This window comes from Marmota flaviventris, chromosome 7, assembly GCF_047511675.1.
Source record: "Marmota flaviventris isolate mMarFla1 chromosome 7, mMarFla1.hap1, whole genome shotgun sequence".
NCBI lineage: Eukaryota > Metazoa > Chordata > Mammalia > Rodentia > Sciuridae > Marmota > Marmota flaviventris.
The window spans coordinates 64,057,044-64,072,592 of record NC_092504.1 but is presented as its reverse complement, the minus strand read 5'-3'; positions in this window follow the sequence as shown (position 1 = coordinate 64,072,592).

Genomic DNA, 15,549 nt, shown 5'->3' with positions numbered 1-15,549 from the left:
TAGTGCTGGATTTTGTGTAGGAACAGTTAATTAGTTGTAACCTTTCACAGTTTTAAACTTTGTAGGTATAGAGAACCCTTTGGTGTAGGAATAATTTAGTCTCATTACTAACATGATGCACATTTGAGATGTTTGATGATCATGTATTTTCAGCTCTTTCAACCACAGCTGGTGGGAGGACAAACTGTTTCCAGCCTTCTATGAGTCTAGAATTATTTTGCCTATTCCTTTTTGGTGTACTATTCCCTGATTCTTCACACTTTCTCCTTATACATTTATAAATCAGAGTTCAGCCAAAGACTCGATAGGATTAATCTACACACCTATGATGTTCTCTATGGAGCTTCTTTGTTTTCAATACTTAGCCCTCTGTATTACAGCTGTTTTGAATTCCAATCTGTATCTCCTCAAGAAAGTTATAAGATGGTCTATGTTTGGGTTCTTCCTTCCTCTCCTGGTGACAGGAAACTGTCTCCAAGCAGTAAGCTTTTGCAAGTGTAGGTCTCAACTGGTTTGTTTTCCGTCTCTCAGAGGTCACAGTCCTGCTCTGCCTGTTATCCCATGTTTGAACATTGTTTCTTCATATATTTATTCATGTTTGTAGTTGTTTAAAGTGAGAGGATAAATCCAGTTTATTTCACTTGGTCAGAATTTGAAGTCTACAATATTATTATTAATTTTTTTGTTGGTGTAGAAATAATTTAGTCCCATTACTAACATGATGCACATTTGATTGAGGATTGAGCCCAGGGGAATTTTATCACTAAGGTACAACCCTGATCCTTTTTATGTTTTTATTTTGAGACAAAGTCTTGCTAAGAGTCTTGCTAAGTTTCTGAGGCTGGCTTTGCAATCCTCCAGCCTCAGCCTTCAGAATCACTGGATTTACAGTTGCATACCACTGCATACAATATTATTTTTAATATTTGCATATTATTCTACTGTATTAAATCTTTACCCTAACTTTGTATAGTGAATATTATTATTATTATTTCATTTTTGCAAGAGATGCTCAAGGTCTGTACAGGGAAGGATCTAGAACTACTCAGTAGAGTATACAGCATTTCTTATGTGGTTTGCTGACCACCTGCACCCAAGGTACATAGGGAGATAATTTTTATAAAGCTTTCACATGATTGGATTTAATTTCTGCCTAGATCCATTGTTCCCAATTGATGACAGAAAAATAAATCTACTGACATTTAGTTAAGTCCAGGAATTTATGGATTATTTTGTCATTGTAGCTTTAAATTTATTCAGAGTTCTACTTCACTCCCATTTTAGGAGGTTGAATCTAAGATCCAGGTATTGCCTTTTGTAATGGTTCTACATCATCAGGGGTTTAGTCTAAACTATCCTTGCAGCTTCTTGATCTTTGCTAGTCAAGAATTCCACATTCACACCCAGTTCTACTCTCCCTCTGCAAGACTCCCTTTCCTTCAGTTGGGCATCGCATCTTGGGAACAGGGTAGAAGGGGAATGAGGCAATATTTGGCCCTTTCCCAAATCTATTGTTTATGGTATAATCTTTGTTTTTCCAGTTCAAAATAAGTCCCCCCAACTCCATTAAAGCTATGGGCTCTGTGGAATTTAAAGGTCTATTGAAAACTCATCATTAGATTCTTGTTCTTTTTTTGTCCCAAGATAACGGTGTTTTTGACTGAACAGGAGAGAAACAAGAAAACTTAACAATAGGAGTGAGAAATGGAGAGGAAACACTTAGTTGTCTCAAAATGATAGCTTCCTTTGTGAAAATGAAGTAGGACGTTTTGAATCAGAGCCTCTGGGCAAAGGCCTGAGAGTGATCATTATAGCTGATTTTCCAGTTTGGACATGATCTTAGGTGGACTCCTAGGATCTTGAGGAGGCTGTAGCTGGCTAATAGGTACCATGATGATGTAAATATTTGGCTGCTCAGCCTAGACATGGAAATTACTCTGAGTTATTTGAATACATGTGCTAGAAAACCAAGGAATCTTCCAAAAAGTATTTTGTTCTTTCTGTACTTTCCCTTGAATCTCTACCTTTTCTTTTTTTCTGTAAGTTTGGTCTTATTTACCTTAGTTTCCACTCCTCTCTCTCCTAGAGGTGGGAAGTAGGTTTGAATGGGGTGAGAAGATTAATATATTGGGCATCTTTGATGTTCCTGAGATTTTATATAATCTCAGTTGATCTGCACAACATTTAGTTAATTCTCAGAAAGGTTAAATAAGTTGCTAAGATCACACAGGTAACAGGTGGCAGAGCCAGGATTAAAATCCAAGCCCATCTGGTAGCAAACCTGGGCTTTAATTACTTTATTTTGCTGCCCTCATTGACAGCATGCTTAGTGACACCCCCGATTCCCTTATCTTCAACATTTCCTCTACTTCCCAGTCATACGGAAGATCGAATCCTCACTGTCACCTTCCCCCTTGCTAATTATTAGATTGAGTAAGTAAAGAAAATTTTGTATGTGGTATTATTTTTTCCATTTTAGATTTCTAGTAACTGCACCCTTTTCTATATAGCACCTTGAAAAGCATTCTGTGTAGTCATGCTTGAAGGTATTTTGTTTATTATCAAAATGGATTTGGAGCTCAGGCTATCATCAGTTGTGTGAGCAAGAAACCTCTGAGATTTCCATATTTCTCTTTCTCCAATTTCTGTGTTAGGACCCATTCCATGGTTCAAAAGAAGATTTTAATATGCAAATACTTCTTTCTTCTGAACAGATTTCTTTAGGTGTAAAGTAGAAAGAGATTCCCTTGATGTGGGACAATCTTTCTTAATAGCATTTTGTTTCAGAGTGGCTGAATGGTAAAGAGAAGACTGGACAGACAATGGAGGAGTGAGTAGGGGGTCAAGAGTTTCTAGAGAGAAGGTGACGGGACAAGGAAGGTTATTATTTGCTATTTGGCCTCCTTTCAGGTTCCCTGAGGCCCAGAATCTTCCAGCCTGTGGCCTCACCTTGTTCCTTGTCTCAGGTCAGTGCTGCTGACTGCATCCCACAAGCTCTCCTGTCTGTGCAGCCTGCAATGCCAACACATTTGCCTTTCTCTTTCTCTACGAATCAGGAAAGTGCAAGTATACAAGTATCCTTTGTGATGTTGCTAGGGCTGCATTTTATAAACATTATATATCAAAAACATTTTCCCTAAACAAGTGAGGGGAAGAGTTGATTCAGATATTCTTTGAAGATATTAAATCTCTATGTAGTGACATTCACTTAAGACTTCTTGAGCCCCTTTTGCTAGATGATGTAAGCTGTGTTGTGGCAGAATTTAAACTTGCCAGTTAAAATTATCACAGTTTCTTCTGATTTAAAAGAATCTAACTTTACATAAGCTTTCAGATATTTCAAAGTTCAGCTATTGGAGGACTCCTTTTCTCCTATCCTACTTGAAAGATGACATCTGGGGTCAAGGAAACACACATGTCTTCATGGTTCTGGGAGAAATGAAGGTTGATCTTCATGAGGCTTTAAGTTCTTCTTGGATTCTGGGTAAATTCTTTTGTCCCTCATAACCACTAGGCAGCCTTCTGGAATCACCTGCAGAAATCTGTATCTGATAAAATGTGTGTCTGGGTCTCTTGGCATGGCCAGGACACAGTGATCCTCCACTTACAGAACTGGCCCCACTTTAAATCTTGGCATTACTGCTGATCCTCAGCAGCTTCAATAATGATGTCACCTCATTTATCATTTTCCCTAGCCAGCCTTTTGGTTTTTGACTCATTTCCACATGAGGGTATCTAAATCTCTTATAGGCTTTGTGTCTAAAGAACATATGATAAATGTTAATATCATCAGACATCCTTGGTTGTGATGTGAAACTGAGGTGATCTTCCAGAATCCTAAATATGAAAGGGAAGAAATCTTGTGTTTCTTTTTCTGCTTACTTATAGAGCTGAATATGCATTCCTCCCCCCCAAAACGAACACTTGAATACAAATAGCATATCTGGGAAAGAATCTGTGGAAATGCTGGTGGAAGAGTGGGGAAGTGAGAACAGAAAGGGAAGAAAACCAATAAACAGTGTATTATTGAGTAACTTGTAATGTGGAATTAAATGGAGTAGAGCCAAAGCCTTGCGGTTATCCTGCCCAAGGTAGGAGGGAGATGGACTGTTTATATACCATGCCCAGTGGTCCTTGGTTGAGGGTTGATCTTGTAAGGCGTTTGTTTTCAAGAACTCCCTGTCTATTCTGTGTAGAGGCAGAGCAGACTTCAGTGACCAGAGAAAGCCATCAGGCAAAGAGATGAAGGTGCTGCAGTGGGGAGCCAGGCTGGCATGAACAGATGGTCAGGGCTGAGGGGATATGGCTGGAGCATCAACAGCGTCTGCCACAGTCTACTCCTGGCACCATTTAGATGCACTCATGACCTGTAATATGTGATGAGTTTACTCTGTAATATTACTGATTCTTCAAAATTGTGGTCTCAGCTTTGGAAAAACAAAGTAATGATAAGACTCTAAATAAACCATTTAATGAAAGAGAGTTAGTGGAACATAGTAAATACCCCATATACTGGTTTTAACACAGACTGTCCTGTGCTTAGGATCTATTTAAATACTGACATCAGAGACCAATTCCTTTCTCATTCTTTTCTGAGTTGGTGGTTGATTGATCTGACTTTTCAATTTTCTTCCTTTATCATATCAATTGCACAACACCCAAATACCTCCACTGTCCTCCTGTCTCTCAAATCTGAGAGATGTTGTATATGCTGTTTATCCTCTTCCCCTTGTAGTCTGACTCAGTTCACCAGTGGTAAGACATTGCGTTGCTACAGTATTATAAGAATTATTCCTCCCAATGCTGTCTTAGTTTGGGTTTCTCTAGAAGAATACTGTGACATAAGGATTAAATTGCAGGTAGATTTAACAGCTCCTCTCCCATTCCTTGGAATAGTCACATGGTAATTGCATTGTTGACCATTCAAGTGAGAACTTAGTTTCTTACCTGCTATAATTGGAGACAGCAAGAAAGGAGTGGGACAGAGGGGAATATTAGCTCAATCAAACAGCAATGTTTGCTGCAGAAAGTATGTAAAAAAAATTAGAGATTGAAATTGATCAGATTATGCTATAAGCATGAAAATACCATAATGAAGTCCAGTATTCTGTACCAGTAAAAAAATTACCTTCATTGTGTGCATGTGTATTTTATTTTAGTTTCTGTAAATATAATAATGGTCACCTTTTAAAGTACAGAAGTAGTAATGGATAGAAGGGTGGTTGTTGGAGGAGATGGTAAAATTATGAAAATTGGAATACTTGTCTATATTTAGGAGAAGATTTGGAGTTGGTGGTATGCTTTCCAATATTAACATTTGTTCATGGGGTTGCAGAAGTTCCATATAGACCCAGTTCTATTTGAATAAGTGCAAAGACTTTGCATAGTAGACTGAGAAGCTGCTAAATCACAGAGAAAAATTAGTCACAGGAATGAATACTCAACATTATGAGAAACTGAGAGGGTGAGTAAAAAGATTGCTCAATAATGATTATTAACTTGAAGTGAGTTTTAGGGTTCTGTTGACGTGAGTTGCTTGGACTAATTCAGGAAGTTCTTTACTTCCTGTTGGGAAACTACATACTGTGAATCTTACTCACCAGATTTACATTTTGAGTAGTAAAAATTGTTAGCAGTTTGTAAATTTTCTTAAATAGATAGGACAAACAACAGAATGCTAAATATAATGTTAGATTAGAAAAATCAAACTTGACCTTAAGAAGAAAAACTTATTCCATATCTTTTTCTACAATTTAGCAAATATTAGCACTCTTTTACAACAGTGCAAATATGTGTACTCCTAATATCCAGAGGGTTTTTTTTTTCCCCTTCCTGATATACCATTTTCCACTAAAGAGAATCATGACTTATTAGAGGGTAATGGTTTCATTGTTTTAAGGCAGGAAAAAGTTAAGATTTAAAGCAATACATCTGAAACATGTAGTTTTCAACAGAGAGGAAAGATGTTTTTGACAGTGTTGAGGAAAGACCTGAAAAGATAAAGGACCCATCTAAGGAAAGATCAACTGTTCAAGTTATGAAAATTTGAGCATTAAAACAATGATAATTGTTGTTGATTTGACATTACTGAATGTGTGAAAGTCCATGAATTCAGAATGACACATCAAAGACAAAAAATTTATAAGTGTGGAAAGTTTGAAAATAATAAAGTAAGAGCATATAATAGAATAGGATTACTTTTAAAGAAATTATTCTAATAAATAGACAAAGTTTTGCTCCTTCTCTTGTGCATATGAACTTGACAAGTTATAGTTTTTGTTTGTATGTTTGTTTGTTTCTCTCTGGTTAAATATAGAGGAGTAACACAGAGAAGAGTGACTAAAACAAAAGGTTCATGAAAAAGTAGAAATATACCAAAAGCACTGATCAGTATGGGTGATTGCCCATAATGTGCACCACAGTCATCCTTTACTGTCTCTCGAGCTTTGTTGGTTCTTTTGCTCTGGTGGAGCCAACTGCCATGTTGTGAGCTGTGCTATGGAAAAGCCCATGCAACAAGGAACTGAGGGTAGTTCTAGTCAACAGGAAGTGAAGAAATGAAAATCTCTATCCTGCTACTCAGGAGGAATTAAATTTTACCCACAGTCAAATGAATAAGCTTGGAAACTCATTCAGTTGATCCTTGTAACTGGCTTATCTCTGAATGTCATCTTTTGTTTTTTTTCCTCAAAAACATTAAAAAAATTTTTTTTACTTAGATATGACAGCAGAATGCATTACAATTCTTATTATGTTTACAGAGCACAATTTTTCATATCTCTGGATGTATACATAGTATATTTACACCAATTTGTGTCTTCATACATGTACTTTGGATAATGATGTCCATCATATTCCACCATCATTAATTACCCCATGCCCCCTCCCTTTCCCTCCAATACCCCTGCCCTATCTAGAGTTTGTCTATTCCTCCCATGCTCCCTCTCCCTATCCCACTATGAATCAGCCTCCTTATAGCAAAGAAAACATTCAGCATTTGGTTTTTTGGGATTGGCTAACTTCACTTAGCATTATCTTCTCTAACTCCATCCATTTACCTGCAAATACCATGATTTTATTTTCTTTTATTGCTGAGTAATATTCCATAGTGTATACATGCCACATTTTTTAAATCCATTCATCTATTGAAGGACATCTAAGTTGGTTCCACAGTTTAGCTATTGTGAATTGTGCAGCTATGAACATTGATGTGGCTGTGTCCCTGTAGTATGCTGCTTTTAAGTCCTTTGGGTATAGACTGAGGAGTGGGATAGCTGGTCAAATGGTGGTTCTAGTCCCAATTTTACAAGAAATCTCCATACTGTTTTCCATATTGGCTGCACCAATTTGCAGTCCCACCAGTTGAGTATACCTTTTCCCCCACATCCTCACCAACATTTATTGTTGTTTGTATGCATAACAGCTGCCATTCTGACTGGAGTCAAATGAAATCTTAGAGTGGTTTTGATTTGCATCTCTGAATGTCATCTTGATAGTAGACTTGAGAGAAGCCCTGAGCCACGGAATGAGCAGTGCCCAGATTCTGACCCACAGAAGTGATGAGGTAATGGATAGTTTTGTTTTAAGCTATTGTTTCAGAATAATTTTTTAAGCAGAAGTAATAATAATAATACATCAATAATGATTGTTGAGAAAATAAAGTGCAGGTACATCTTTGTCCCATATCCCAATCAGGAATCTGTTCCAGATAATCCATAATTTACCTCCTAAACTAGAAATGAAACTTTTTTATTTTTGTCTATCAAGGTTGTTGCTAGGAAGATACCTATGCTAAACTCCCAGTAACTCATATAAAAGAATAAGAACATTCAACAGGTTATGAAGGAAGTTAATAAAGAAAAGAATATAAATATATGGTTTTGAATTCCAGAAAAATTTAACTGATTTCACTGAAAGTGCAATAATAAATTCATATTATTATCGTTTAATCCATGTGTTTGTCCTACTACTTAAAGAGTTTAAAGCTTTAGAACATTAGATTATGAAATAGCAGGTTTGTGATTTAAATTGAATTGTAGGGTAATTCAAATAAATAAGTTTGTAGTCAATGTTCAAATGTTTGGAGAAATATTGATTTCTTAATTATGAGGTACAGTGTAGATATTTATAGGAATGTTAACTTTTAATGCTTGAAGGACTATTATATATTTAATGATTTTATTAGGTAAATAAATTAGGCATTAGGGATAATATTCTTGACATACTAAAGCTTCTTGCACATTAAAGAGTCTATCAACATTGGCTATTAACTATGAGGGACTTCTAAAATTTTAAATGTCTCTAAACTGTCCAGGCCTCTTGTAACTTTCTTTCCCCATTATAAATTAGATTGATTTCTAATGACTTTCCTGTGTGTGTGTGTGTGTGCATGTGTGTGTGTGTGCATGTGTGTGTGTGTGTGTGTGTGTGTGTGAGAGAGAGAGAGAGAGAGAGAGAGAGAGAGAGAAACCTGACACCGGATTATCTTTTAATAGCAACTATTGAAACTAGATAATATTAAATACTGGCTAAAAATCAATGGTGAAATGGGCCTGTTGGCACATGCCTGTAGTCCTAGTGACTTGGACACTGAGGCTGGTCTGTACTTATTTTGGAATCTAGTCATGTCATTCTCAAATGCACCTTAATAAACAAATATTTGATTATCTAATAGAAACTAGAAGCAGAAAATGGCAAGGGTTATAGGAGACTGTGATATTTCAGATAATGACAGATCCTCAGCAACTTGTGTTCAGCAACTTGTGCTCAATCTTTTGGGAGTACATATGTGTCTTGTTTTCCCCAGTCCTGAGTCTCATTCCACATAGTATGTTTAACTAGTGCAACGTTTATGGTCTCCATGTCCATATTCCTTTCCTACAGAGTGAAGAGTTATATTTGATCATGGAGTTTGGAGGGAGAAACTGGGCAGGTATATTACAGTCCTCTCAACTCTGATTTTTCTTGGGATCTAGCCATGCAGAGAAAGTATATGCAAACACACAGTTTGGCTTCTCCTCCTTTAAGTTTTTCTGGAAGAGGTCCTCCACTCAGGAATGCCTGGCGTGTGTGTGTGGGGGACATTGTTTCCTGTGATTGAATGAACAAGCATGAGAAAGGTCCTGGCCTTTAAGCCAGTCTAACTGTAACCACTAACCAGTGTTTGTATCTGTCTCTTTAATTTCCCCCCCTTTGTTTTCTTTTGATGCCAGGGAATGAATTCAGAGGCACTCAACCACTGAGCCACACACTCCCCTACCCCACCCCTATTTCGTATTTTATTTAGAGACAGGGTCTCACTGAGTTGCTTAGTGCCTTGCTTTTGCTGAGGCTGGCTTTGAACTCACAATCCTCCTGTTTTAGCCTCCCAGCCGCTGGGATTATATGCATGTGCCACTGTGCTCAGCTTCCTGTTTTCCTCTTAATTAGTCCAATATGAGGTTATGAAGGGAAGACGCTATTTATTATTCCAACCCTAACATTGCTCTACCTTTATATCATATAAAGACAGTTTGAAATTTACTGACATACTTTTATGTTTTGAATACAGTTACAAATGACAATTATTATAATGTTATGTGACTTCTTTTCAGGAATGTAGTTCCTCTTCCACAAAATTCACATCTAGAGTTAGATTTTCATTTTTTTACCACATTGGTGTAAATTTCCACAACGTTTATAAAAATATGATGTGCTTTTCACCATTCTTCCATGATTTTACTTCCTCATCAAATCATTCTTCATGAGCAAAAATTCTCTTTATCATATTTGTTAATAGCATTCATGATGCCCATAGTTACCATTGCTAAATACTGCTACTAGAATTTGCCATTTTTTTTCAGGTAGTAAAATAGAATGCCTGATGTTATTTTTGGATCTGGAATGTTCCCCAAAGTTTCATGTGTTGAAGGCTTGGTCCCCAATGGAGAAATTTTCAGATGTGGAGCTTTTAGGAAATGATTGGGTCATGAGGGTTCTAACCTCATCAGTGGATTAATTTGTTGATGGATTAATAATTTGAGTGAACTATTGGGAGGTGGTGAAAACACAGGAAGTGGGACCTAGTTGAAGAGAGTGGGTCCTTGTGGGGGTGCTCTTGAGGACTGTATCTTGTCCTTGACTCCTTCCTCTCTCTCTCCCTCCATGTCCTTCTATGAGGTAAACATGTTTGCTTTGTCTCATCCCTGCCTCACCTTGGGACCAAAGCAATGGAGCCAGCTGATCATGGACTAAAACCTCTAAAACAGCCAAAATAAATCCTTTCTCCCTTAAGTTGGCTAGAAATGAGGAAGGTGTAACAAGGAAGGATAGAAAGTCCATAAATTGTGTTAGTGAGTTGGTATACACACATGAGATTCATTTCTATGCCACTACATATGCTGACCCTCTTAGAAACTAAATAGAATGCACTCAGAATGACCCTCACCACCAAAGGAATAGGACACTGGAAGGCCAGGAGTCCAGTCATTTGCTATTGATTCTCCTCAACTTGAGGAGGGTTGTCTTTGGGAGAGTTGACTGGATTGCTCTTTGTGCAAACAGAATAAAGAAAGATGGGGTGTTAGAGCAGAAGCTTGAGGGGTGTGGGGATGCCTGCAGCTGGCACAGGATTTATCGCACAGCTGCAGCTGAAACCCAAGAGGAACTGAGAAGATGTGGCTTAGGCCTCAAAAAACATCTGCCACAAGTATGATCCAGAAAAAAGAGAACAACCACTTGCTACATTCACACAATTAATAATTGCTTTACCTGTTGACTTGTATGGCTTAATAATTGTTTGCTTTTTCACAAAGCAAAGTTAAATTACTGGGCATCTTTCAAATTTCAGAACTGTCTGACATATCTCTACATCTGTGTCTGTACTTTTTACTGATTCAGTTAAGATTTCCTTTGTAGTGCACTGACTTTGAGTGGAAACCCCAAGGAGGAAGCTAAGTGTGAAAGCCTAGGTCATGAAATGGTAGAAGCTGAAGAGAAACTTTCTGGAATTAGAATGAGTAATTAAAGTTTCAGAAAAAGTCATTATTTATAGATTAGATTCTATAGATTCAAATATATATATATATATATATATATATATATATATATATATATATATATATATATATTTATGCAATAAATAAAAATTGGTTGGCATGGTCTAGTTTATTCTCTGTCACACTCATGGATATGAAGTAAAAGACTTGTTCATAATTGGTCCTTAGTATTAAAGGACAATAGCACATACAAGGTCTATCCTGGAAGTGGCTTCTAAGTAAGGGAATTTTTCAAGAGGAATCTCAAATTCACACTGTAGAGATAATTATTCTTTGTCTTTTGTTAAGAATGATAGTAGTTCCCTATACTCACTGAATATTCAAGGGTCCATTTAACTATTGCTTTACCTTCTACAACAACTGAATTAATTCATCTATTTTCCAAATTTGATTCAAAACCCTTAGGCATGGACATACAAAATGTAAGATTTAATTATTGTCCATAAATTGTTTTATTTTAGTGATCTATCCAATTATTTAGTATCAGGGATTGTTTTAGAGGCTGATCTTATTAACTATGTGGAAAGAAAGTGGTCACAATCAAACTCCCAAGTTTGCCAATGATGCTAAAATTTTTGGCTGAAGAAATGCCAATCTGATGTAGATAGACTGTAGGAAGACCTCATGGAACTGCATTAATGGAAAAAAAAAAGAGCCTTAGAAGGACAAAGATAAGATTGTGAGCCAATGCATTTAGAAGGAAAATAATCCAAACTATACCTGTAGTGTAATGGACTTGGAACTATCTGGTATGGTGTAGATATGAAGTGTCCCTAAGAAGCTCATTCATGAGAAAATGCAAGAAAGTTTAGAGGTGAAATGATTGAGTTATGAGAATCTTAACCTAAACTCTGCATTAATCCATTGATAGGAAGTAACTCGGTGGTAACTGTAGGCAGGTAGGTGTGGCTGGAGGAGGTAGGTTGCCGAGGGCATGCTCTAGGGGTTTACATTTTGTCCGTGGTGAGGGGCGCTCTCTACTTCCTGATTGTCATGTCCTGAGTTGTTTTCCTTTGTTACATGCTTTGCCATGGTGTTTTTCTTAGAGCAATGAAGCTGGCTGTCTATGGACTGAGCCCTCTGAAACAGTGAGACCCCCCAGATAAACTTCCTACTCTGACTGTTCTTGTCAGGTCTTGTGGTCACAGCAGCCAAAAAACTGACTACAACACTCTTCATTACAATTCAGGGATCATTGTGGACTCTTCTCTGAGGAGAATGCTACATACATTCAATGCTGATGAAATTCTGACAAATCATCAGGAAGCAAAATAGAAACAGAATTTTGGAGCTGTAGCTCAGTGCAAAGCACTTGCCAAGCATGCATGAGGCACTGGGTTCGATCCGCAGCACCACATAAAAATAAAATAAAGGCATTCTGTCCATTTAGAACTAAAAAAAAAAAAAAAAAAAAAAAGAAAGAAAGAAAGAAACAGAATTTCCTTTTATAGAAAATCATGGTATAATTATAGACTGATTATTATAGTCAATAATTATGCTATATGCCTGTATGAATATGGCACACTGAATTCCACTATTATTTATAATTGTAATGTACAAAAAAATACAATGAAAATGAAGAGTAAAAAATCTGAAACAACCAAGAAAAATGGCAATATTGCCACATACATACATTTAGACTAAGAAGATTTAAAGTCCAATATGGAATGACAAAGGTTGAGAAGAAATAGAACTCAAGCCTTCAACAGCAATGAAGATTTTGTTTTGTATACAAAACTAAGAAATTATTTTAAAAGAAGTAAAACAAAGACAAACGAAAGGAAATTTTTAATTAGTCAGATGTGGCATAGAGTGGCTTTATGAAATTCATTTTTTAGACAGATAGTTCCTAAGGAAAGTAGAATTTCCAGAAAATTTTATGAATTCTGTAGTATGCATTTAAATTTTTATTTAAGGGGAAAATAATGTTTGTACATTTACTTTTAGCCTTTGGGACTGGATATCAGTTGTCTTAGTCCATTTTGTATTGCTACAACAGAATACCACAGACTATAAGAGAGAAGCTTGCTTTTCATATTTCAGGAGGCCAGAATATCAAGGTACCAGCATCTGGCAAGGCCTTTTTACTGTGTCATACCATGACAGAAGGTGGAGAGACAAGAGGCAGCAAGCAAGCAAGAGGGAGCTGAACTTACTTTTATCACAAGTCTGCTTTTGAGATAACCAAACTGCTGCTGTGATTAGGACATGAATCTTGATGAGAGCCGTGCCTCATGACCTCATCATCTCTTGAAAGTTCTCATCTCCCAACCTTTTTGCATTGGGGACTGAATTTCCAACACATGAACTTTGTGGGGAATACATTCAAACCATAGTATCAATGAATAAAATATATATTATATGTGCATTCTTATTACTTATCCTTTGGTTTTCATTAAAGATAGGAAAAAAATAAATAACTCTATGAGACCAATACTCTCATTAGTTGAGAAGTTAAAAATGGAGATGTATAATTAGTACATGAAGTTTCTCAAACATCTGTCACATCATTTAGTGACTATTGAGACAAGGCAGTGAACATCCAACAGATTTAATCTCTGCAAAACACAGAAACATTTCTCAATATTTTTCTTTCTTAAGCAAATCAATTAATTCTTGTCTAGGGGAGACTAGCCAATATCAGCAAAAGCCCTGCTGAGAACAACCTGGAAACTCAGAAATTTCTTTATAATTTGAGTTTATGTGTTTAAAAGTATTGAACCACAATTGAATTATGTCAGTAGTACTGATTTTCAATAATAAATACCTGGAGTAGAATCTGCCAACCAGAGAGTGACTGGAATGTAATGTTATTAAAAAATAAACTGAAAATGGTTAATTTGGTAACCATGCACAGACACAGTTCACTTCTAAGGAAATTATACTTTACTAGTTACAATCTAGTCTCAGTGGATGTTTAAGGATGGACAATTGCCCCCACCGCCCTCCCCCCAAAATTATTTAAGGCAAGGATGATGCAAGGTTGATCCAAATAATAAATATTTTCAGCTTTCAGCAATCTGTGATCCCTGTTATAACTACATAGCTCTGCCATCACAGTGTGAAAGCAGCCAGATAGAATACATAAGCAACTAGGTGTGGCTGTTTGTCTCAATAAAACTTTTTTTTTTTTTTTTACAAAAACAGACACTAATTTACAAAATTAGCCAACATCTAATCTAAAGGAGACTGATAGGAATCAGGCTTAGTTTACATAAGCTTTCCAAAGTAAAGACATTAAATTCAAGCTTATATTTCATAAAAATCCTCTATAGTTTTAAGATAGGCTTTTATTTTAAGATATTCTTCTCTGCCCAAGGTTACATATTAAAAAGATAATGATCTTTGTAATCAGTTGACCTGAGCTTCTGTTCTGTTCTTCCATTTGCTGTGTGACCTTGAGCAACGGGCTTAATTTATTCTAAGTCGTGTTTCTTTCTTCATAAATAGAACATAAATAATAATTAGTTGTGAAAATTAAAGAATATCAATAAGAAGAATTTTGTAAATATCACCCATGCTATCACTACTCTGGGTCAATTGTTGACATGTGCCATCTTCTCCATGAACATCTTCACAGGCTAATTAGATCAGTGCTCTTTCCCTAAATGAGAAGAAAATTAATCCAACTAGGATTTGGCAGTACAATCTACTTCACTAAAAGAATTAAATTACTCATTAATCATAAGGTTTTAAGAAATGCACATTTATAGAGGAAAAGAAATCCTAAAATAGATAAAAAGAAGAAAATAAGAGAAGTTGCAGTAGCTGATATAAATGATAACAGGAATTCAAGAAGAAAAGAATGAGAAATTAAAAGAATGGAAGATGAAAGATAAATCCAAGAACAAAACCAAAATAGAGCCAACAATGGTAGTTTAGGAGGACAAACAACAAAGCCAAATTAATGAAAGTAGGTCTAGTTTAAGGTATTGGGGCCTACAGGCAAATCGGTAATAGGAAGTTTGCAGGTCTGGGTTTGTCTGTCTCCATTACTGTGGGGACCACTTTAACCTCCTATATTTTTCTTTAGTTATTCCACTTGAGAGCTTACCAATTGTATCTGTCCTCACTGACAGACATCTGAAGACAAGGTCGAGGGAAGCATTTCAGATAATAGCCCTCGGTTCTATTGGTTCTGCATTTCTAATCAGAGAAAGCTTCCTTGAAAAAACGATGCCCATGTGCCCTGATTACAAAATGAGTTAAGATAATAACAGACTTGTTAATCAGGATTTGGGGTAGACTTACATTTTCACAGTCCATTTTCTCGCTCTCACTTTCTCGCTCTCTCAAGCCTGTGTTCCTGCTTATACATTCTCACAACACACATGCACACCCACGCACGCCTGTCAAACTTTCTCTACCCAGATGGATAAAACGGACTGAAGTTGGGTGCACCAATGTGTCTTTTATAATCAGTATTCATTGCCTCAGAGTCAGACAAATGAGGAGAAAATAAAAAGCATACTTAAAAAAAATTATAGAGAAAATACATTCCTATTTTTCTTCC